General features: G+C 42.5%; 1 long non-coding RNA gene across 1 annotated transcript in view; it reads right to left on the reverse strand.

The window, feature by feature from the left end:
• Positions 1-3668: 3668 nt before the first annotated feature.
• The window catches only part of LOC143831812 (uncharacterized), a 33780-nt gene continuing 13823 nt past the window's right edge, over positions 3669-23625 (reverse strand). The window contains exons 2-5 of the long non-coding RNA XR_013228975.1: positions 13075-13212; positions 8236-8336; positions 6083-6224; positions 3669-4726 (exon numbers count right to left, since the gene is read on the reverse strand). This is a non-coding gene — a long non-coding RNA (uncharacterized LOC143831812). The remainder of the gene's footprint in view (positions 4727-6082; positions 6225-8235; positions 8337-13074; positions 13213-23625) is intronic.

The following is a 23625-nucleotide window of genomic DNA, read 5'->3' on the forward strand; positions in this document are numbered from 1 at the left end:
GCTTCTGGCTGCAATTAATCCATTAAGTCTGCAAAAACAAGGGCAAAGGTCCCTGTAAGGGAACTGGAACACCACAAGTGAAGCAGAGGAAAAGGTCGTAGAGTTCCTGCAGAAATTGCTTTCTGTTTAGCAGAACTGAATGGGAGATGTTTTCTTTTTAGAGTTTTTGATCTAAAGGAATAAAGTTCTAAAGTTTCAGTTCTGTGATATTACAGGGATGTGGGGTAATGTTTAGACCGACAGGGTCAAATTTGTGAACAGTTTTAAATGAACTTGGTAAAAATATAGCTGTATTCTAGAATGCAGCAATCCCTGACCAGTACCGGTTCGTGGACCGGTACCGGTCCATAGATCAGTCGGTACCAGTCTGTGGCTCCAGGCTATTTGCTAAAAGCGGCCATTAAGGTCTGAACAGCCATCCCTTAAGACTACCCCCCTCCCAGACCTCAGTAAAATTGTCAAGCGTGGACGAGTCCCCGGTGATAAAAAGATTGGGGACCACTAGATTAGTAGTTAGGAGCAGCAGCTTCTAATCTGGCGAGTCTCCACATGCAGCCAGCTGGGTGACCTTGGGCTTGTCATAACCCTGATAGTGCTGTTCTGACTGAGCAGTTCTGTCAGAGCTCTCTCAACCTCACCTACCTCACAGGTTGCCTGTTGTGGGGAGAGGAAGGGAAGGCAATTGTAAGCTGCTTTGAGACTCCTTTGGGCAGTGAAAAGCAGGGTATAAAAACCAACTCTTCTTCTTCTAGTTGCTGGGTTACCAGTGTTACCTGAATTGGCCATGTCAGCAGACATGTGCCAGGTTTGGGGAATGGCTTGCAAGAAGTCAGGTAACTTTAAAAGATCAAGATGCCTCCGTATACCGGGTAATTGCATCCTATGAACTCAAGGCAGACAACAGATATATAAAGATAAAATAAGCAGTAATTATTTAATAGAAAATAAAATAAATAGACGTAGATAAACATAACAAAAACACTATCAATCTAGCTGATGAGGAAATAAAGGATTGAAAGGAAAAGAGTCTAGGGAATTTTGTCAATGGAAGGATAATTACCAGTTCCTGAAGAGGCGGAGACAGAGACGGCATGGAGTCTAGCAGCATGCTGTGCTCTCTGGATGGATCCAAGGTTCCAGAGTTGGCAAAGTGGCTTGCCAGAATAGGGACTTTTATGCCCTGTAAGAGGGTGGTGTGTGCTAGAGATTGCATGTACACCAGGTGGGCTTTCTCAGGGTTGAGACAATGGGTGAAATGGGTGCTAATGGCTCAGGAGATGGGTGCAGGTGGGGCTTGATGGTTATGAAGAAAGGAAACTGTTGTAGTACAATGGGACAGTTCCAGTGGTCTCAAGAGACTTGGTGGCTGGTTGGAGGGAAATTGGCCATAATAAACCACTGCTATAAGGCAGTGATCCCCAACCCCTGGTCCGTGGACTAGTATTAATCCATGGATCAGTCAGTACCGGGCCGCAGCTCCTCCTTGTCCTCCTCCCCAGCTACTGCCTGGGGGGCTGCCCTGCCACTCTGTCACCGGCTAACCTTTGGTGCTCTCCAGTGGCCGCCATGGCTGGGGCTCCCCCTTGGCATGGCACTGCGCAGCTGCTGCTGACAGTGCCCCCCAGTGGGCAGCAGGAAGTCAGGGGCGCCAGCGGGAAAGCAAGTGGAGCAGGGGCTCAGGCAGTGACGTCCCTCGGAAAAAGAATACCCCCTGCCCCCTGGGGCTCAGTAAAATTGTCAAGCATTGACTGGTCCCCGGTGATAAAAAGGTTGGGGACCACTGCCATAAGGGAGATATGGTAATCTGCCTCATTCAGAAAGGCTTTGCCAATGTGGCCTGAAAGAGCTGGACTCTTTATTCCCTGCAAGATACCGCTGTGTCTTTATTATAATTTCTATTGTGAGTTATGAATCATCCCTAGTTTAATAAAATGACCTTATCAAAAGATGACATACCCCCTTATCTGTTGGTGGATAGAGATCCAAGGATTACATTGATTGTGGCCAAGTATCTCTCTACCACAGGCTTTCTCAACCAGGGTTTTGTGAAATCATGAAGACATGAAGAAATGTTTCCAGAACTCTGCTTCTCAAGATTTCTTCGGAAATTACCTTGTTGGAAAAGAAAGTGAAACTGATAGGATTGGAGATTTTCTACTGTTCTGCTGTCAAATATACATGCACTTTACATAACCCATGTGCACTAACGAACACAGAAAAAGCCATATTAATGTGATTTGAGTGTGTAAAGTGCTGTCAAGTCACTGCCAATTTGTGGTGACCCCAGCAAGAGGTTTTCAAGTCAATTGATTAAGTGAGGTGGTTTGCCAGTGCCTTCCTCTGCAGAGCCTTCCTTAGAGATCCCGTCATATTGATAGGAGAGTATTAGCACTTGGGATTGAGAGCATGATGGTGACTGAGGGCCATGTGTGGCAGCTAAGAGACTGAGGGAGGCAAGGGTTACTGGAGAAGGAAACACATTATAGATGTCTGTGCCAATGCTGGAGTGTTTGATATTCAGTGATAATTTAGATATTCTAGGTATCTCAGAAACATGGCAGAAACGTCATTCTTGAGTATAAGCTCTATAGGCAGCACAGCCTTTTTCAACCTTTGACTATTTTTCAGGCTTCAAGGTACCCCAGAAGTCATATATGCTGGCCACACCTCCTTGCTACACCCCTGGAAGTGATGTATCAGGCAGTGCTATCACCCAGACACTCCCACCAGATGTGACTAGGCAACTTCCACTGTCATATCACAGGAAATGATGTTGCCAGGCCTCTCTCCTCCTGCATTGCCAGAATTGACATGTCTAGCCCCACCCCCACTTACATTTGATAGTCACATAGTAATGCAATAACTGCACTGCTACAGTCACCAACTTCCAGGTGAGGGCTGGAGACCTCCCAGAATACTTTCCTACAGCTGTCCCATCCAGTTTTATTCCCCTCTCCTCACATGTTTGTTAGAAACGTTTCCTTTTTTCACTCCCTGCTATGTTAAGAGGCCCTGGCAGACTTCCTCACTATACTAGGATGAAGAGAGCAGGGGACCTTACCTCCATCTATGGCAGACCTTTCTCAACTTTTTTTACCATTGAAAAACCCCTGAAACATTCTTCAGGTTTTAAGAAACCCCAGAAGTGGAGCAATCATGCAGAACATGGTTGGGAAGCATAGTTGTGTACATGCCCACTGAGGACCCCTACCCTTCCCACTCCCTCAGGCCTGTCATTGGCCATTTTAGGAAGGTGCAGGGAGGGGGTGTTGACCATATATGGTCATCTCACTTGATAAATGTTTAACAATTTTTAAAAATACATTAAAATTAATTAACTTCCACCCATTCAGGAAACCCTTCTAGGAACTTCAAGAAACTCAAGGACCTTGTGAAAGCCTAATCAACTGGGATAGTTAGAGTTGGCCAGGCAACTTGGAGGCACCAGAGAAGGGAGAAATAGCTGTGGGTATTGATAATGGATAATCTTTTGGTTCATTATGAATGTCTGTTCTTCATCGCTTTAAAAAAAGCTGCCTTATTTGGTCTCCCTCCTCCACCTCAAACCACGCAAGACATATGAGCAGTCACAGCAGATGGTTCACTCACATTTGTTTTTTATTGTTTTGGCAACATCTACTTTTTGACATGCCAGAATGGGGTGGGAGAGGTGGAGGAATTCACATTGGTTTTCAATTAATACAAAACTGTCACTAAAATAAAACTGTGAGCATAGAATGTCCCTCATTCATATGCTTGAACAATCTTTGGATTAGGAAAGGAACAATTCTCAGTGACACGAACAAATAATATCTATGTGCATGTGGGTGCTTGGGTGTGTGTACTTGAATGCTCATACAAAGAATCAAAACAGACAAAACTAACAAGGCATTAGCAACAAACAAAAAATCCTGGCTCATTCATGGAATGTTCAAGGACATTTTTAACTAGTGAAGGGAAATCCAATGCTGGTAACTCTGCATAGGGTTGCACTGTTATAATGCACTATAAAGCAAGTCTACTTGAAAGTAAACCCTATCAATAGGTTTTACTTACAGGTTTTACTTACTTTAGGATTATAGGTTTGCAGGTGGAAAGACCACCAATTTATCACCCTTATAAACTAGTCTCACCAACAAATGCTGACCAAGTGACTACAGAAGCAATCTACATAACAGCTGACCCTCCAGATTCACCATTCACTAGTAAGCAGTTTGTTAATAAAAATAGTTAACTCACAAGTGGGCAAGGTCACTTTTTCAACAAATGACAAGAAGACTATGGCAGATTGAAGAAAATACAGTGTTATCATAAAATACATTTTTGATGTAGAAATACTTTATATATGGATCTATCTGCTTCTGAGACCACAGACGTGTTCATTTCCTGTAAACTGTTTCTGCATTTGTTAGCAGGATTGCTGCACAAGGAAAGCAGCAATTTTAAGACTATAAAGCCATTCACTGGAAAGCAATTCTCTTAGTGGAAAATGAAGCAGAAGGTGGTTATGATATGAAAAATAGTCACATCAAAGACTGATCCATAGGAATAATCCCCGTGTGGTCACTGGCTGAACAAAAAGATCACAACTAGATACAGAATACACATGTTCATCTTCATCAATCCTTGGGTGAATCCTAGGTAGCCTCTATCCAATCGACTCTATCGTATATCCCAATGATGATCCCTGGATGTCATGTGACTGTGTAGAATCCGATGCCAATGACTACAACAGAGAGACCCAATTGTGTGGATCTATATCACATTAACATCAATAAAAATATACTTTTGGCTTCTATCCTAGGTGTTCTTAAAACCATTAACACACAGTCCCCAAATATAATTCAGCCTTTTCCCTTGCCCCTGCACATTCCAAATTCCATTGGGCGTCCTAGGTGCTTTTAAGATTACCATGTAGACCTGCCTGGGATGCTAGGGGGAAGGAATAGAGGACAAAGTGTAGGGGGCCTGGTCATTCACAGCTTGACAAATCATGTGATGTTCCTTCAGATAACATTTGAATTGGGTCTGAGTGGTATGAGGAGAAGGCCTGAGGGAATCTTCATCTCAAGGCCTACAGTAACCTCTGGAAGGCCTCCTACCATTGACAACAATGTGAAATTAATATGTCTGTGTCCAAATCTGTAGATACTTAAATCCAGATACTGGAGCCATGAACTGTCAAAACAGATCTTTCTTCAAACTTGAAAAAAGCCTCAGGTTTGCAGAAGAATTTGAAACAAAAAAGTATATTGAGGGAATAACTCCCACAAAATAATAGATGCACCAGATGGGGATCTGAAAGAATCCAGGTTCAAATCATCAGATTGTCACTGGAGCTCACTGGGTGACTTTGGGCCAGTCACACACTCTCAGCCTAATTTCCCTCACAGGATTGTTGTGAGACTAAAACAGATGAAAGGAGAATGATGTAAGCACCCATTGTGGAGAAAGGATATAAATGAGGTAAATGAATAATAAATATAGCTGAAGATTGGTGGGTGCGGGAGAAGGAGAGAAGGAAGTAGGGTAAAATGGGGGCTGCCGGGAGAGAACAGTGCAGAGCAGGGTAAACAAGACAAAAATGAGATGCCCCGTGCAAATTCATGCAGGTTCCCCTTTGCACAACTGGGCCCAGACTGGCTGGCAACACAGTGCTGGGTTCAACCCAATCTGGCAGCTAGCACTACAGAACCAAAATTTGCCCAAAGAGAAGCTGCCAGGGGGAGGAAAGCAAGGAAAGCAGAAGATAAAAGTAGGCTCTCTGGTGATGAAAAACAATCAGGAAAAACAGAGAATCTATGGGGACTTTCAAGAAAGGGAAAATTATTATATAATTACTTAATATGAGTATTGCAGCAAAATCATAGTGCAAATGGCATCTTGTCTATATTAGAGGTTTGAATCAGAGCCATGAGCGCTTAGAAATGATTAGTACTTAAAAACATCAGCTTTTGAAATGCAATTTAGGGGTGATGCATGAACTCACAGGCTAACAAGAAGTGCATGCGAGAGTTTTCGAATAAGCACATGGAGACAATAAGGAAGAAATATATGTCACATATTTCTCTCAACTGCTCACAATGCTTTCCAGCTGGGCATCGCAGGCATCTTCCATCTGCTCCAAAGATTTTGGTCATGTGATTCCATTTGAGAAGCTGAAGCATTATTACTCTTTTGGATGCAACTTGTTCAGGCAAGCATTCAATTCATAATATCATGTACTATCAAAAAGATAAGCAAGAATGGTAATCTCAGTGCATGAGGGAAAACAACCAAGCAGGGCTCTTTTTTTTTTTTTATTAAGCCTCGAGCAGCAGAGTCAAGGCAGAACTAGCACAATAGCAGTGCTAACTAGATCCCTGCCTAGTAAGCTACAGTTGGAAATGTGGGTTAGAAAGGACTGGCTTCTCCAGGCTCTAATGTATAAAGTTTGGCCACAGTCTCCTGTTCTACTTTTGACCTCCAAGCAGAGCCTGGTGCCTGCCAGAACTTCTGAGATCTTCTCTCTCTCTCTCCCCCCCCCCCCACCAGAATCTTCTTCTGACTCTACTGAGCTTGTGCATGCAGGGTAGGATTTACCTGAAAGATACCTGCAGTGGCAATATGCCAAGACACTTCTTAAGCGTGTAAGAAGAGCCATGTTGGATCATATCCATCTAGTCCAGCATTCTAGTTCACACAGCAGCAAATTAATTGCTTTGGAAGATCTGCAGATATAGGACACTGCCCAAGTTTTTCCCTGATGCTTCCTCTAGAGTTGCCAGGCTGCAGCCAGCAATCACCAGGAGGAACGGGGAGACCCTGGTGTGCCAGCATTGTGCTCTTAGGTAATTTCTGGTTCAAACTGAAGTGTCATGGGCATTCTCTAGCATTCTGCAAAAACTCTGCAGCTTTACACCCTAGCCTCATCTCCCTTCTCAGTTTTGTGGTTGCTATTGCTTTGGGGGGCAGGGTTCTTTTCTGCAGATGTTTTCCTCCCAATAGATTTAAACAGTTTTTTATGGCAGACTTACAGCAACTTCATATTGAATGTACCACTAGAGAGATCAAAACCCATGAAAGCGGGGGAGGGGAAGCAATTGGGACACACAAGCAGCGATAATGAGATGCACCCCTTCAGAAATGGTCAGAAACTTCAATGGGGACAGAACGCTACAGCCAAGATGTTGACTGGAGTAAATTGTAGGGACCATATTGCTCCAGCTTCCTATTTGGACACACATACCTGAAGAACCACCTTGTCTCTTATGAACCCACCGAACACCAATTGTCATTTTCAGATGCCCTACTTTGGATGCTCCCACCTTTGGAGACTGGGAAGGTGGCAACCCAGGTGAGAGACCTTTCAGCTGTGGCATCAAAGCTCTAGAATTCTCTTCCCAGGGAGATTCATCTGTCCCCTTCTTTTTCCACCTTTCCCTAGCAGGTAAAGGAGGAAAGCAGGTTTCCTTCCTACCCAATATTTTAATTGATATTTTGATGTCTTTGTATGCATTTGAGCTTTGTTTTGAATTGTTTTAATAATGTGTGTGTGTGTGTTGGATGGGTTTCATTTAATGGTTTTAAAATGTGATGTTATCATGTATATCTTAATTTGTTAGGTGTCTTGGTGGCTATTGCATGGACAGAAAGGCAGATTATACATAAATAAAAATAAATTTGGTTGCAGATATGTGCTCAAATAAGGCTGCAGTGTGTTTGGTTCTAGTAAGTGAGCATAGGAATGCAAGTTATTTTAGACATCCTTTAGATGCTGTTGCCATGAGAATCATATTGTACCTTCTACACATGCATGTGATTTTCTGGCTAAAAAGAAACAAGCTCCTTGACCTTACTGAGCAGCTAAACTTCATCTAGTATGTTGGTATCACCTTTAAACTGGCAATAACAAATGCTATGCTAACAAATCATCAGCTTACGCTGATCATGATCAAATGTGAGACATATCTCTGAAAGAAACACCATTTGCAAATGAATGTCTCCAGAAAAAAATTAGCTTTACTGTGTGAACAGGAAATAAGACCATTGACATGTCGTGTATGTGAGGAGCAACCAAGTTTTGCTCCACTGTAAATGAACATGATATGTACGCAAAACTGCATACATAATATTTTATTTATTATATATTCTCCAGCATTTTGATAAGGGCCTGCCTAATACAGGGCTGGCTCTCCCATCAAACACATTTGTCCCCAGCATGGTTCCTAGCCACCATCTCTGCTGTTGACTCACCTGCTTTAGCCCTGGTTCATTTGGCTACTTTTGTAAAAACAGCACAGGAAATGGCCCTGTTAATGGACATATACTGGATTTACTCTCACTCCTCTTCCCTTCTGAAAAAGAAAGAATAAGAGCAGCATGGTAAAATTGGGTGGTGTGTCACAAGTCAGTCTTTGGATTTAACCAAAGTGTGGCATTATCAGTCCCTATCTTGGCCAGGGAGAATACCATCACGGATAGCATTAAACTCACAGAGAAGTCCAGGAATATCAACATGGTTACACTCTCTTCTTTACTGAGGGAGATAAATCCATAAGGATACTATCTCTATTTTAAAACCTGGCTGGGTGGAAATTTTCAGAAGACTGGTCTGTGTGTTATTTGATATTATGGGGGAAGAGGATCCTACAGCAATTTGTACACCGATACATTTATTATGGAGTTAACATTTGTGTATCAGACCATGTTCATCATGAATATACTTGTATTGATTCAGACCATTGATCTATTGAGGTCAATAGTGTTTACTCAGACTGGTGGCAGTTCTCCAGGATCTCAGGAAGAGGTCTTTCACATTACCTACTGACAATTCTTTTAATTGGAGATGCTGGGGATTGAACGTGGGACCTTCAGCATGCAAAGCACAGGTTCTTCCCCTGAGCCACAACCCCTCATGAATGGAAGAATATAAAATGAAGCAGATTCTTGCATACACCATCACATACCAAAATATGAACTGAAGTGTAATGTTCTTGTTTTGGTTAAATACTGTCAAACCAAAGTCTCAGAATTTAACCTTGATGAACTGTGATACAACCCTTCTCCAGAGATGAAAGGAACATATATGTCAGTGAAAGCTTGTAACATTTACAATCCTATTTGTAGTTTCTGTTATGGATCTTATATAGACCTTGAGGTCCAGACAGTTGGCCTTAAATGGTTCAGATGCTTTCATCAGATTCACAGCAAACAGAGAATAAAATAGATTTGGCTTTGAGAAATGTGTGCCGGAGTTGATGGGTGATGCATTCGCCAAGCTATGAAGGAGGAGATAGCCTCAACAATACTGATGACAGCATGACATAGCCTCCACTAGGATCTCAAGGTTACTGTGATTATGTTCCCCTAAAGTAACTGTTTTAAAAAGCCTGACTGTGTCATCTGTAAGCATAAGATTGCTGTTACTCTTCCGTGAATGACCTGTCATCAGAATGCAGATTTGGATTATCCTACAAGCAATACTGCTCATTTTGTACCATTTGTTTTTATGCTGTGCTCAAAAGAAGCTATGGGGGAAATTATCAGTTTTCTGTACCCCTTTATGGTCAAACATGATGAAATGGAGGGATATACCATCTATACTGACTCCCCATTTGCTCCCACAGCCAATTCAAGGTGCTGTTTTTTACTTTTAAAGCCCTATACAGTATGGAGCCAGCATACTTTAAGGACTCCTTTCTCCCATATGGACCTGTTTATCTACTGCAGTAATCTTTGGATGTCTTTCTTCAAATGTCCCGCCCTCTGATGGATGACACACAACAAAAAACTTTCTCAGTCATGTTTTGTTTGTCATGCCTTCAGTAAACCTTTATTGGCTCTTTACCCTAGTTGTGTTTGTTTGTATGTCTGCATGTTTTTATCATATTGTTGAATAATTGTATATTTCCAAATACATTTTAAATGCTAATTCGATGTTTTAATGTCTAACCTGGTGCTTGGTAGTGAATATTTGGGGCACAAAAGGGATCATTTCAGATGGGCAACATTTTCCCAACTCCCCCTTTTATGACTATGTGGTTGCATTAGTGCCTTATTTGTGACAGCAACCCACTTTCCCCCCATTAAACTTCTTCTTTTTGTTCCTGAAAAAGTGAAGTTGCCACATAGCCAGTAAGATCTGGAATGAAGCTAATGCAGAGTAAGAGACTCCCTTACTTAGCATTAGCATTCATTATCCTCTGTGACACTGGCACAGACCCAAATCTTATTGGCTATGTGACAGATTCACATCTTAGGGAAACAAGGAAAACAATTATTTTTCCTATTAGAAGTGATGCTGATGCAGCAGGCAATTGAGGCTACACAGACACATTTTTAAAGTGCTACTGCTGCTATCCAAAAGGGACTACTAGGATAAGGCCGTCTCCTTTGGTGGGGGAGCGACTACTGCTGGGAATTGTGGCTGCCTGAACGATTCAGGACTCCCAAAATTGATTGCAAAAGGGGGGGGGGGGCTGCAATTTGTGAGGCATAAAGATTCTCATGAAATTTGTCCCTCAGTATTCACCTGAGAACTAGATTTGATCCGTGATTGTTTACCTGACATCTACATTTGGCCATTATTCTGCCTGACAAGTACAAACTTAAAAATACTGGCAAAGTTTCTAACTTCCCACTGGTAGTGGGACACTTCCCCAATTCTTGTTACTCACCATTTCTTAGCTGGATGGCAAGAAGAAATTCCCTGACTGTTGAGTGGCATCAATCAGCATCCTCAGCTTAATAATGACACTTCTTGTGCTGTGGCCAAGCCATAGAGAATGCTATAGTTTCCCCTCCACCATGCAATGACATTATTTCTGGGTTGCACTGGAAGTGACATTATTCTGGGAGCACAGATAGAACCTCCTCAAACAGTAAATCTCTGCTTCACCCAACTCCCACTGGTTGCCAGGCACCTTATTAATGGTAATGTGAAGAGGCATAAGGAGAAGGAAAGGCATTTTAATTTGCCAGGATAATTCCTTGTAGGCCCTGCCCTGGATCTGCTCTTATGGAAGAGTTGCTTTGTTTCATCTGTTCCACTTAATATTTCTCGTAAGGCCTAGGAAGAGGAGCTGGTCTCAAGGTACATCAGTTTGTGCTGGTGCTTGTCAGTCCACAACTGTAGACCAGCATGGCTACCCTCTGAAATGACCTTGCTGACTATGTGAAGGGGAAAAGGAGCTTGTGCCATTCCTCAGCTATATGGCTGCAACAGTCCAAGCTAAACATATGAAAGCACTGAATGGGGCAATAGTTAAGAGACACGTTGCGGGACTGGAGATGATTGCACTCAGTTCCACTTGGTTAAATGAGTAAAATACGATTACCCACCAGCAGATTTTCATTGTACATAGAAGCGTTTACTGTCACTTTCTATCCTTGTGTCAAAAGGTACTGTGGTTTGGGTTTCTACTGGAAAGCTTACGCTATTTTAAAATGCTTTTCTGTATCATGTGTACACACAGCATTAGCAAATATAATTCAGACAAGCTCTTAAGTTAAGAATCACAAACTTTCGTGGAGTGTTTTAATAGGCCTCGAGGGCTGCTCTTGTCTCTTGCCAATCTCACTTTAACTTCAGTCAGCTTTCAAAAATGCACTTAACCCACGCTCATTGTTCCATACCCTACACAGGAAGTTTTCAACAACGCTCTAAGGTTTTGACTAGCTGACAAAACTAACAGTCACGGGGGCAATCACAGAAGAGCTTATTAGCAGGCAGCCCACAAAAAAAAATTATTCAACATATAGAACCAATAATTCAGCTGTTTCCATTTTAATATTGAAGAAGTCTCTTTGTAAATATATGGAGATTTCTCAGGGAAATGACCTGGATAGATGATTACTAGCACATTATTCACAATATTGTTTCTCATCGTTGATAAGTCGAGACTGTGGGCCAAAGCACTGAATGGGCAATAGTTAAGAGACACTCCACAAGACTTTTTAATGAGTCACGTCCAGGTTCTCTGAATCCAACTCAGTTCCCTCACAGCCATGCAGTCACTATAGGGACTATCCATTAAAATCTTTGCAGGGGCCTGGTTCAGCACATGGTGACCATTGAATGGGGAGGAGGGACTCCTGTTCTCCCATTTTCCAGAGCCAAAGTCCCTGATGAGGGATCATTTCCCTGCACATTGACAGAATTCAGGGAACTTGGACATTATTCATTTTAAAAGTCTCATGCAATTTGGTCCTGAGCTGTTATATAAAAAGGCCATCACTGAAGACTTCGTGAGCTGCTATGCCTTTTGTTTTTGTTTTTTTGTAAACTGGATGTAAATTCTATGCATTCCTACATATTTCATACTCTTGTTCCACACTGTGGTATGAATAACAGGAGAAGACCTAAGTGTAGGACAATGTGGTCACTCATTATAGCAAGAGATCTAAAATTTTAAATTTTTTAAAATGGACAATGCACATTATTTTTTGTGATGAATGGATCAACCATGATATTTTGAACCAGAGGAGAAAAATATTATGGACTAGGTGCCTATTTCTCAAATTATTGTAGATGGGGAAATGCCCTGAGTTGATATCCCCTTCCCAGAGCAATCTCCTATGCCTTCCCCAAACCATTGCTGATGGGGTTTGAGAATAGTCAGGAACATTGTGGGATGTGCTGTTGGTATCTACTGTATTTGTGTAGGCCACCACACTACAATATTTCTTTTTCTTGTTGCAGGCTGCCACATCACACCACAACCCACTCCTGAAGGTCCCTCAGCTCTCAAAATCTTCCTTTCAGGGGGTGTTGTGAGCTGCTGTCTTAGGTGGAGATGGCAAGAATGCCTTTTCATGAATATTAACAGAAGTCCTGAATCTACCCTAAAGTGGTGATGCCGAATCTGGCCTTGGCCCTCTGATAATATGGGAAATGGCAGCTGCAAGCCAGGCATAACTACTGTAGAACAACACTGATATGCTCTGGCACGGTCGCAGCATGCATTTCAACCAAGAGCTAGAAATTAGTAGGCCCTACGTACCATAGTCACATTCGAGCTGACACTATATTCCCTTCTTGCTCTTCTCCCCATAGAAAATAAACAAATCTGCATATTATTGGAATTTGCCTACCTGGACAAAAACACAGATGCTCAGACCCATACTCTTGAATTACATTTCATCATTGGTTCTTGATGTCCATGTCCGGGATTGGGTCTTTTCACATTTTCCATTCATACATATTTCTCTCTCCTGATGCTGGGCCTTTAACTAAAAAAAAAAATGACTGTGGATTTGCAACTTTGTGCTAATGCACTGATATACTGCCCCATCAGCATAATGAAATATGGTGTGCCAAAAACTATGTCCAGAGGAGGGAAATGAGTGACTTATGATAGCAAAGTAAAGTGACCTTAAATTGTAGGATTGCCAGACCAAGCCTTGCAATTGGTGAGAGGGTGGGGAAACAGGGGCATGGTGTGGGGGACAGGAGCTCCAGTGTGACGATGCTACTTCTGGGGAATACCAGGAAGCAATGATGGTAGCTCTAGGACTCATTGGAAATGATAATACAATTTCAGCACGAGGAATATGTTCCTGGACAGCCTTTTAGAGCCCCCTCCACATGATGTTGCCTGCATCCCAAGGCTGTTCAGTAGCCGGGTTGAGATTTGGCCATTTTTAACTCGGGAATTGCCAAAACTGGATTTACCACCCTAAATTGCACATCCCTTCAATGAGCAACCAGGGATAAGACCGTATGGAGGGGGAAACATGCAATAATCTCAGCAGCTTTGTCCCCCTCTTGTACCCATCCCCCTCTCCATTTCCTGCTCCAAGTAATTTTTTTTTGAATGTCACAGTCTGTGTTGCAGCATGTCCTCAAACCTACATTGTCAAAGGTGAAACAGAATCTTCTTTAAAGTGTCTACAGTCTTATATGGATCAGGCAGGCAAAACACAACCCCTTTTTTGTTTTCTGGAGGTGGGGAATGAGTTGGGAAAGAGGAGGGGCAGTTGATTGGGCTGCCTTCTCCCGATCATAAAGGGGTCTGAGGACCTTGTTTTAAAGCCAACAATTTACACAAAATGTCTTTTTGGGCTACAGGGACCATGTTCAGCATCTCAGAAATCCACCCAGACAGAAATAAACTACAAAAGAACACAAATTCCAAAGGGTGGGGGGATGCTATATCATTCTGGCATTTCTCCATAGCAATGAGGCGGTGTTGATATTTATTAAAAATGCATCTGTGTTGTGGCATTATTGTATAGCAACATGGAAGTGCCTTTAAAAAAAAAACTTCGGGGCTGTGGGGGGAGAACGTTTCAGTCCACGAGAGAACTGCTGTGCTGTGATTGGTGGCTTGCTGTGATTGACAAGCCAAGGAGCAGAGGAAGAAGTTCAGATTGTATTCCCTTGTCAGGAGGCAAAAAGCCATAATTTATTTTAATTTTAATCCACACCACCACCACTCCAATTAGTGGAGGGGAACAGGAAATTAAGGCAGGGGATTGCCCCTTCATGACCAAGGGCTAAGCAGCCATATCACCTCACCATTCTGCTCTTTAATTTATTTACAGTCCACCTTTCTCACTGAGACTCAAAGAGGATCATAACAGTCTACACAGCATGCAGGGAGGCAAGACGCATGGCATATTTGCACTCAAGTCCTTCCAAAAAATAAAAAGGCAGCTTTATATGGGCTCAAAAGCCAGGAAGGGGGACTCTATGACTCATTTAAAAGTCCAGAGCAATGGAGAATCCACACATGCACACACTCTGCTGTAAATCTGTTGCCTTTGCATATCACAATTGATCCCTAATCGTTGAATCTAAGAGTATCATTTGATTGATGTTTTCTTAAGAGGCTGCAAAAAAAAAAAAAGTAAACTACAAGACCTGACACATGCTGTCCCCCAGGCCCAGAATCAGCACTTCAGCCTGATTATTCCTGGCAGGAAACTGAAGTCAGTGGCCCCTCAAGCTCAGGCCAGATGCAGTGACTAAGCAGTCCATCTCCGGATGCAGACAAGCCTGATCTAGGGGGAAGAGTCTGCTGGCACGGCTGAATATTTTACTGGCCACTTCCATAACCTGTACGATCCTTTGACCCTGGCCTACCTTTAGATTTAGTGGCAGATTTTCACCATCAGTGCTTAGCCCATGGAAGTGCTTACGACTGGATATGACAAATACACCAATGAGTTCCATTTTCAGCACTTCCCTAATCTGCAGCATGAAAACTGGATGCTTGGCAAGTTTGCTGCTGTTCCTGAGGGAGAAGAAATCAAAGTGGAAGAAGCACAGAGGAGCGCTGTGCCTGTTCGCTCGACTGGCTTTTAAAGGCACTTTTGTGATGCAGATCACAGCAGAGCAGTTCTCCAAGCGTCGCCACAGATGGAGATGAGTCGTGATCGTCAGAGCATGGGGGAGGAGGGGCAAACAAAGGCAATAACGGGAGGGAGGTCTCTCTCCCCTATTCTATGCTTTGAAATTAATGGGAGTTTTGCCACTCGTGACAATCCAGGGCTTCCACGCACAATCTTACAATGCCTTTTGTGAAAGCATTACAGTCAAAGAGCTATTTAAAATGGCAAAGAGAAGCAGAGCAGAAACAGCCCAGTTCTAGCATGGCAGATTCCAATTTTTTTTTTTTAATGTTTCGTTTTTTAAACAGACTCTGGTCATGTTCCTGTCCTCTGGACCTTCCTGTGCTGATGCACAAATCCAAATTTTTCCTATCTACTAAACATGAACACTTCTGCATCTGAGCTTGGCTGCATTCCTTTGCTCGAATTCTTCAGCAGTTTTCACACAAAACTACTGTAAATAGTTTTAAATGAACTTTCTGCCAAGCCAGGCAAGGGTGTTTATTCCTGTTTGGAGCTGATAAGTAGCTTCCAGTTCTGAGGAATGAAGCCAGTGGAAAGACCAAACAACATCTTAGCTATAGTTCCGTTTGAAACCAGTAGCTGCTTGAGGGAGATGTGGGTGTTCCAAGGAGGGAACGGTGAATGATTAGGCTTGACTGATGCTTGGGAAAATCTTCTGTTAAAGGGAGAAGACATTTTTCTCCAGGCATTGTTCTCCATCTAGATCTAGAGGGGCTCCTCTTTCTTTAGAAACATTTTATCTATCTTAAAGAATCTCAAAGCAGCTTACACAATCGCCTTCCCTTCCTCTTCCCATAACTGGCCCCTTGTGAGGTTGGTGGGGCCGAGAAAGTTCTGAGAGAACTGTGACTGCCCCAAGGTCATCCAGCAGGTTTCATGTAGAGGAGTGGGGAATCAACCTCAGACAACCTTCAATCATGTAACTATTCCTGTGAGATTTAAATATCTTTGACAAATTCTGTGTAATCAAGAGAGCATTCTTAAAAGTATAGGAGCACTTTCAGGAACTGAAATTAGAAATCTTGAGTACAAAAGTTAACTAAGAGAGCAATCCTAAACAGATCTAGCAGAATGCTAACCAAGTCTATTCAATTGGGTTTAATCTCTGAGGAATGTGTTCTTAGGAAGGCTTTTCTGCAGAAGGTCCAATAGATTTCTTCCTTTTAATTAAATCAATGGCATTAATTCTGGTAGTGCGAACTGAGATTAAATGCATCAGTATATTCTGAATTCTACTCTTTCATCTGTTTTAAAAGGTCAAGAATAAAGTTCCTGAGATGATACATAAGAGATACAATACAAAAGATGGTTTTCAGAGTCAGCCTTCTCCATACATATTATGATTTTATAAAAATTAGGTAGGTTGAGAAGGTATTTAAAGAAATGCCATTTTGTTTACTGCAAAATATTCAAAACTATTCAAGACCTCGCTGGAATGTCTTGGCCTAGGGTTCTTTGGAGGCTAAAGAAAAGCCATTATCTGAAAGAGACAATGGTCACATAGATTGGAAGGGGATAACTGCATCAGTAATTTCTGTCATGGGAAAAAGAATTGTGTCCCCATAAGATTGATTTTAATTTATATGGATTTGTTGGTTCATGTCTGTATCAGAAAAGCAACTAGCTTTCAGCAATTTATTGAAGGACTGACACCAGCCAAATTATTCTCTCTATGGTTTGACCATAACATTTCTAAGGTCCATTCTGCACAACTTAAATGTAGCTGAATTGTAACACTTTGTAAATGCTACATTTTTGACATTATGCACAACGTCGTACACAAACCGCAGCACTCCAGCAACACTCCTGCAACATTCACTTTTTTACAGCGCTTCAGGGGGAATCGTAAAAAGTGGACTCCCCTTTTAAAAAGCACTTGACTTCTGAGAACAACCTGCAACACATCAGCAAAAGACATATGCATTCTCAAAATAGTGTTAGAAAGAAGGTCCCTCCTCCGCTCCCACCCCCAAACCTCCGGGAGACGGGAATGCCTTCCCCCCCCCCCTACAAACCGCATAAAGCAACAAACAAACGAACATGCTTTTCGTTCGGCCGAAGGTAAAGGTAAAGGTAAAGGTAAAGGTATCCCCTGTGCAAGCACCGAGTCATGTCTGACCCTTGGGGTGACGCCCTCTAGCGTTTTCATGGCAGACTCAATACGGGGTGGTTTGCCAGTGCCTTCCCCAGTCATGACCGTTTACCCCCCAGCAGCAAGCTGGGTACTCATTTTACCGACCTCGGAAGGATGGAAGGCTGAGTCAACCTTGAGCCGGCTGCTGGGATCGAACTCCCAACCTCATGAGCAAAGCTTTCAGGCGGCTGCCTTACCACTCTGCGCCACAAGAGGCTTTAACTTTAAACTTTCAAAATTTAAATACCTCCCCCCTGGTTTAGCCTTGTGTAAAAAGCCATTTTTTTGGGGGGGGGGAATTACCACAAAATACAGTTCCATGTGAGGCAAAGAAGAAATGAATTATCACATATTCGTTGCCACGTGTGTTTTTGGATTTTTTAAAAATAAAATTTAACAGGAAAGGAGCATTTCGGAGCCACAAAAGATCCATTTCATTGGCTCTTCAGTTTGATTGAAGGGCAGAGGCAGGCAGAAATTTAGAGAGCCTTGTTTGCAATTCCTGCAAGACCAGAAACATGTGCATTACCAAAAAAGCGCTACGGGTGCATGAATATTGCACTACAAACTGCACTGGGTGAAATGTCAAAATTCCACTACAAATTGTAGTGGTTTGAGCTGCCATGGGCATCCAGCAACATTGGCAGATGTGTGGAATTGTCCAAACAATTTCTAGAGAAATGTGATGTCACTTCCAGGTCCTCCCCTGGAAGTGAACATCACAGAATTGCTGATGATTGCCCCTGTGTATGTCCCCCCCCCCAGTCTTTTATTGGTTGCCAAGTTGGAGCTGGCAGCCCAGTCATGGTCCAATCACTTTCTCTCAGTCAAATTCATCTCATGAAGTTGTTGTGAGGATAAAATTAATGATTGCCACCCCTAGCTCTATAAAGGAAGGGCTGAATCAAAATGTGGCAGATTCTGGTTCTGGCAACTCCAGAAATCTAATTTCTGTTTTGAGATTGGAAGGAGGATAAGACCTCCTGAAAGGAAAGCAGTACAAAACACCATGGAGCCACCAGATCTAGTGATTAAAACTGAAACTATATTCCCATCTATGTGGAAGCAAAAAATACAGTTTAAAAATTGTAATTTAAGGGGAAAGGTTGTGGTGAAGCAACAGTGTTTTTGGAACCATTAGAAAGATTTCTACCTGGTCCACAAGGTAAGCATAATAATGCTCTGAGCTGCAGTGTAAATACATTTGGCATTTTGTGCCTTCAACACCGTTGGTTCTCATTTCTAAGCTAAAAGCATCTCAGCATGTTGCATCTGTTTGCGCTGCAGCGGTCAGAAAATATTCTCAAACAGTGATTAATCTAATTGTGATGCAACCTGGAGGTTTTGGAGATTAGAGAACTGATTAGTCTATGACTGGACTTCCTTTCTTGGATTCAGTTGCATAGCAGAGCTTGCTGCTATAAACCTCTGTGCAATTCATTCCGGGGCTCAAGAACTGAGCTAGGAAATCAATGCCCTCCTAGAGGGGGAAATATGGATAAGAAGATGACAAAGAGGGAAGAGAAGGCGAGAAAATTGATTTTTTTACCTTTATATATTGTGAAATCAATATTACAGTACTAATAACTATATCAGCTGATAGAGCACCCAAGCAGCCATAAACCTGTGTGATCCACAGAAGTCCTTTCCTCTTCCCCAGGGCCTATTCTGCATTGAATGATTTTTCCCGGATTCATTCTTACCGATCTCCGTTCGATTCGGGCCCAGATATAGTAAGTGATCTGCAACAAACAGTTTCCCCGAACCGAAACAGCCTTCAGTCACTTTTGCCATCTGCATCTGGGTGGGCTCCCCGACTCAACTGTAGCCCTCCTTAGTGCTTCGTGATCACACCACCATTCCCCCAGTTTGTGGCAGGCTGCCAGGAAATTTAGCTCCCACTCCACCACTAAAGTACCCTTGCGCTTCTGACCCCCCCACCCCTCCCTTCCCCCCGTGCTCATGGCGGGCCTGCCAGGAAACTGAGCGCCCACCATATCACTTTAGAAGCAACCTTGCACTTATCAGCCCCCCCCCCCGTGCATAGCAAGATGTAAGGGCCCCGGGGCAGAGTGAGCCTTTGAAATGCATGGCTGAGGCCAAAGTGGGGGTGGGCGGTTTGCAAGTGCCGCTGAGCTGGAGCTTGGAGGAGAGGTTATCAGAAAACTGAGTTTCCATTTAGACAAAGAATATATTATGCCTCAAGCCCCTGAAAGAAAGAAAGAAAGAAAGAAAGAAAGAAAGAAAGAAAGAAAGAAAGAAAGAAAGAAAGAAAGAAAGAAAAAAAAGGCTCTGTAAAATGTATGTTCAGATTGGTGAGCAGAGAGTGGAGAGTAGCATAAAACAGCAAATAATGGAATGATATCAGTCTCTCAACAATCTCAAGCAAAGGATCCAAAGGATGGCCCTTTTCTTTTAGTCCGCGACTCGACCAGTCAGCAAAAGAGTGCTACGTCAACATTGTAAACACGTTTACAGCATTGTAGAAAAGTGTGTGTGGGAGGGAGCGCCAGTTAATCTGAAGCCACGGACATCCACACTTTCATCTATTGGGCTTCCGGAGCGCTTTAGTCAGATATCCCAGAAAATAAGCGCTCCCTGATATTCCGATGAACAGGCAGGGTCAATGTGGGTCAAGGCATGGAGGTGACAGATGGAAAATTTCCATTGACCAAAATCAAAATGGAAATCTATTTCAGTGCAGATGGGAGGGATTTAATCGATCTGGGATTGCAATAAAAGCTTCGTGCAGATTCAGCCCTGAATAACGAAAGGATAAGAATAAGCCAATCAAGTTACTTCTTTGCCCAGTCATGTTAATGCACACAGGGACGTATGCTGACTCAGGTTTTTAAAAAAACGCTTTGTAAGCTTAAATTTATCCAACTGACACACAAGAGCACCTATCAATAGCCACAGCATACAAAAATCACAGATCCACACCTTCTTGGCCACACCATGTATGTGCAGGAAGGTGGGACTGGTTCTCATACAATCACACTTTATTACAAAACAAAACACCACCTCCCCACATGTGGAACCTTTCTGCTGTAACTGTGTCCCCCATGGGGACACAAGAAGTAGCAGAGCCAGCTTGGTGTAGTGGTTAGAAGCACCGATTTCAAATCTGGCGAGCCAGGTTTCATTCCCCACTCTTCCACATGCAGCCAGCTCGGTGATGTTGTTCTGACCGAGCAGTAGTATCAGGGCTCTCTCAGCCTCATCTACCTTACAGGGTGTCTGTTGTGGGGAGAGGAAGGGAAGGCAATTGTAAGCCGCTTTGAGACTCCTGATAGACAAAAGCGGCATGTAAGAACCAACTCTTCTTCTTTCAATTCAATAGCAGCAAGAAACTAAACCTTGTGGAGTTCCTTTTAAAAGTTCTTGTTGTCATTTAAATATTTTTACTCAGTGATGCGAGACTTTTGCCACTTGTAAAAAAATAATGGAAAATGACTCTTGTACATCATGAAAGGGGGTGGATGGTAGAAGGGGCAGGGTGGATAGAAAGACCCTGATGTGAGCAGGGGAGTGACCTTTGAGGAGCACCAAAAGGATGGGAGCAGGGGGATCTGGATACCTTCAGCTTGGAAGTGAAACCAGAGGGATATTGGCACAAAACCACTCTCAGAAAACCCAGGGAAACGGTGACCAGAAAGCAAACTGATTGCTGAAGGGAGGAAAAACATGCAGAATGGCAATGAAAACCCACCAGATATGCACAGTGAAAGTGAAGGAAAATACCCATGCATAACTGGCCACAGTTTCAGTGCTTCAGCACAGAAAATTCACATGCAATTATGTGAACTAGTCAATACATATAAAAAAGATTTTGCTATGGTCTGACTACCTTGCTGAAAGTCTCTACTCTATTCTCCCAGGCACAAATGTATAATGGCAGACATTAATAGATACTGTTTTAATGTGCCAAAAAAGCAAAAGTTTAATAGATCAAATGTCAATATATTTAGAACACACAGAAAACAGAACCAAGCCAATGAAACATTACCTGTGATTTTGACATGAGCAGATTTGAATCCAGAGACAACCTAACCTTCAAGCTTCCTTTTTAGAAGAAGAAATAGAGTTGGTTCTTATATGCTGCTTTTCTCTACCAGAAGGAGTCTCAAAGACACCCTGTGAGATGGGTGAGGCTGAGAGAGCCCTGATATTACTGCTCAGTCAGAACAGCTTTATCAGTGCTGTGTCAGGCCCAAGGTCACCTAGCTGGCTGCATGTAGTGGAGAAGTGGGGAATCAAACCCAGGTCACCAGATTAGAAGTCTGCACTCCCAACCACTACACCAAGCTGGCTCTTTTTTAAAAAGTTCCATGGGCATCACCAGCTCTCAAAATAAAATTCCATTCCTCAAAGTACATCTCAGTTCTAATGTCTTAATGTCCTGAGCTAATGAACTAATGACAACTCATTTTTCTCAATATAATAGATTTATGAACAAGACAATTTGCTCTAAAACAGAGCAGAGAGCAAAGAAGTGTTGGTCAGTACTAGAACCTCAGCACCGGGGAATTTCATGCCATGAACTGAATCCCCAGAACATACGGGACAATTTGGATTGGGACTGTGTTGTGCAGAGGGGAGAAGGTTTCCGTCTTTTTCCCACTTCTCTTTTCCTGAGCAGAAATCACCCTGAAGAGCTGCTATTTCACACCCCAATGCTCCCCAGTCCTATTTTAATCCACTATTTCAAGTCAGAAAATGGTATGGCTGAAAGACTGAGTCCTTTTGTCCAGCATGTCACAGTCCTGATCCAAACTGAGCCCATGTGTGCTTCGGATTAATTTCCCTGAACAGAATTCACAGGGGTTTGATTGTTTGAGTCCAAGGATGATCCAGGGGAAAAAAATAACATGTAGTTTATTACATGCCTTCTAGCTATTACAAATGCAGAAAATGGGGACATTTTTAGGGAAGAACATGTAACTTTCGCCATGTCACTTCTTTTTCTTTCTGCAAATTTTTCTCCAGATTGTTTTCCCCAGTACTATGCTTCTCTTTCAGCATTGGGTATTGTAGTAGCTAAAGTGAGTTGGGTGTGGCAGTGTTACGCATGAAAAAGGGCAGGATGTGTAGAAAATGTTAATTTTTTTTTATTTAAGACCACACCAGACATGAACAAAAACACTTTCAGACCCAAAAATCACTTCAGCACTGAGGTGTGCTAACTGCCTTCTCTGTTTTCCCAGAACACCACATGGTTCTGTCTTAAAGGGGCATTGACAAACAGACACTAAACGTAAGTGAGCTATTATGCCCTGTCACAACAGTTGCAAGGATGAAACAGAACTCTCACTTTCTATTCCCTTGAATCTACCCACCCACCCACCCAATCACAGGTATTATCAGAACAAAATACAATATTGGGAGGCCCATTAATTGGATCCTGACTAAAATTTTCACAAACAGAATTTTCACCCACAGCACATGATTTTCCTGCCTCACCCTTTCAGTAATGGTTCAAAATGCCCCAAATGCCTGTTCTTCGAGGCTCCCCCTCCCCCAAGAATAGAATTTTGAAGGGTATTTCAGTCTACTGTAGGAAGGAAGAGGTAGAAAAATCATGCACCCACAAGAATGTCTAGTCTGGATACAAGCCTATTCTCTCTGTAATATGTAGTTCCAATATAGCATTGAATGAGAAGACAAGGGACTCTTTATCTTAAACTTCACTCATGCACAAGCCTGTACTGTAATACCTACTCTTTATAGAATGAAGACTAAGAGAAAGAAGGGCTGTCAAATTTCCAAAGGAGGATAAAGGAGAACAAGATGATTGGAGATGGAGCGAGAAGAAGCTGAAGAAAGGCCTCAGAGAAAAGGGAAGATGACAGACAAGCTGCAAACGAATGGCCTATTAGCAACTGACATTATTGTCACATAAGTAGGAATGCTTTGGGATATACTTTTTATTGTTATAGTTTGCTGTGTTCAAATCCATTATACTTTTTGTTGTTTTAAATATCAATACTGCACTTTTAATATAAAATATATTCAAGGGAGTTTATAACAGTTGATTAAAACACTTCAAACATAATCTATATAATATTTTCCAAGTGTAACCCCCTATCTGCGGATACCTAAATCCATTAATTGGGGCCACACGTGCACTAAATAGATGTTTTTGCCAACTT

This window comes from Paroedura picta, chromosome 3, assembly GCF_049243985.1.
Source record: "Paroedura picta isolate Pp20150507F chromosome 3, Ppicta_v3.0, whole genome shotgun sequence".
In the NCBI taxonomy this organism is placed as follows: Eukaryota; Metazoa; Chordata; class Lepidosauria; order Squamata; family Gekkonidae; genus Paroedura; species Paroedura picta.